This window comes from Octopus bimaculoides, chromosome 24 (assembly GCF_001194135.2).
Source record: "Octopus bimaculoides isolate UCB-OBI-ISO-001 chromosome 24, ASM119413v2, whole genome shotgun sequence".
In the NCBI taxonomy this organism is placed as follows: domain Eukaryota; kingdom Metazoa; phylum Mollusca; class Cephalopoda; order Octopoda; family Octopodidae; genus Octopus; species Octopus bimaculoides.
In genome coordinates, this window is record NC_069004.1 from 2,597,412 (window position 1) to 2,599,231 (window position 1,820).

Sequence of the window (1,820 nt, forward strand, 5' to 3'; positions counted from 1 at the left end):
AGACAGACAGATAGATAGACAGATAGATAGACAGATAGATAGATAGATAGATAGATAGATGTTCTTTATTATCATTCTCTCTCTCTCTCTCTCTCTCTCTCTCTCTCTCTCTCTCTCTCTCTCACACACACACAACACACACACACACACATGTACATTACTGAGACGTACTTGCAAGGCTAGTTTAGGTGTGAAATCGTGCTGCCGCCGCGCCCAACAACTCTATAACGACAACTGTCATTATTATTACTGCTACTACCACTACCACTACTACTATAATGAAGACGACCTCTACTACTACCGCTGCCGCCGCCGCCACCACGATTAATACTACAACAATAATAACAATTATTGGGTTGGTGCATAATTATTGCGGATTTTTTTTTCAACAAAGTTTATTCAACAAAAAAACGTGTAACAAAAACAACTTTAAATGATTATTCTGGAGCATATTCACCATCTACTTCAATTACTGCTTCCCATTTGTTTGGTAGACGGCCAGACCGTCACTTTAAGAAGTTTTTGTTAAATATTGTTATTGCTTTTGTGGAATAAAGTTTGTTGAAAAAAGGCTGCAATAATTATGCGTCAACCCACAACAACAACAACAACTGCTACTACTACTACTACTACTACTACTACTACTACTACTACTACTACTACCACTACTACTACTACTACTACTACTCAATATATCACAAGATTGTGGTTTCATTTCTTGAACCTGGTGGTGCATTGTGTTCTTCAGCGAAACCAGTCATCTCACGTGTAAGATAACACAGAAGGTGGGCGGTGTTACCCCCGAAAAGGGTTATGGTAAATATGGAGAAGAAGACCATCACCTACAAGGTACTCCAATAAGACCACAGTCAAATGACTGGAACAAGTAAAAGAATAAAAGAAGATATATATTTTTTTAAAAGGACAATAATAACAATATACATACATGTATAAACATATTATGCTTTACATATATAATATATGAAATATAAAATACCAGTAATTATTAAAATATATAACTTAGAGCATATCCTTCTTTCTATGCTCTACGTTATATATTTGAATAATTACTGGTATTTTATATTTTATATATTATATATGTGAAGCATAATATGTTATACATGTATGTATATTGTTATAATTGTCTTTTTAAAATATAATTAGACATAATATAATGTCTTAAAGTTGATGAATACTACCTCTTGATCCCCTCCATTGCTAAAATGGTACTTCTTTTATCAGCCCCAAAACGACGAAAGGCAAACTGGAACTCTGCGGAATTTGAAGCCACAACGGAAAGACGGACAAAACTGCGGCTATGCATTATATCCGGCGTATTAACGATTCCACCATCTCGTCACATTATAATGTAACAAATATATTAATAACATGAAAGCTTTATAGGTCATAAAATATAATTTATTAGTTCATTATTCTCAGTTGAAGAACAAATGTATGCTTATGGATGGAGTTTAGATGGACATACGTTCATCTTGCAATTGGTCAATGTGTGCATAAAATATAATGGCAAAGATATTCTGACGAGGTCTATTCGAAACTGAAATACAGGGTTGACAACTTTATTTCACCCGGTAAGCTAATATTCGATTGCATACTTCAGCCAACATACACATTCAATTTTGAAATTGCCTCGCCTTATTACACTGAACTGCTAATAATTTCGAGAAAATTTTATGTACCTATTCTGGACGTAAAACAATGTTTTAATGTATAAAGAAGTTACCACGTGCGGTGTTCGGTACATCATACACTCACTTGTTTTACATATACATACAAGCAGACATACATAAAAACATATA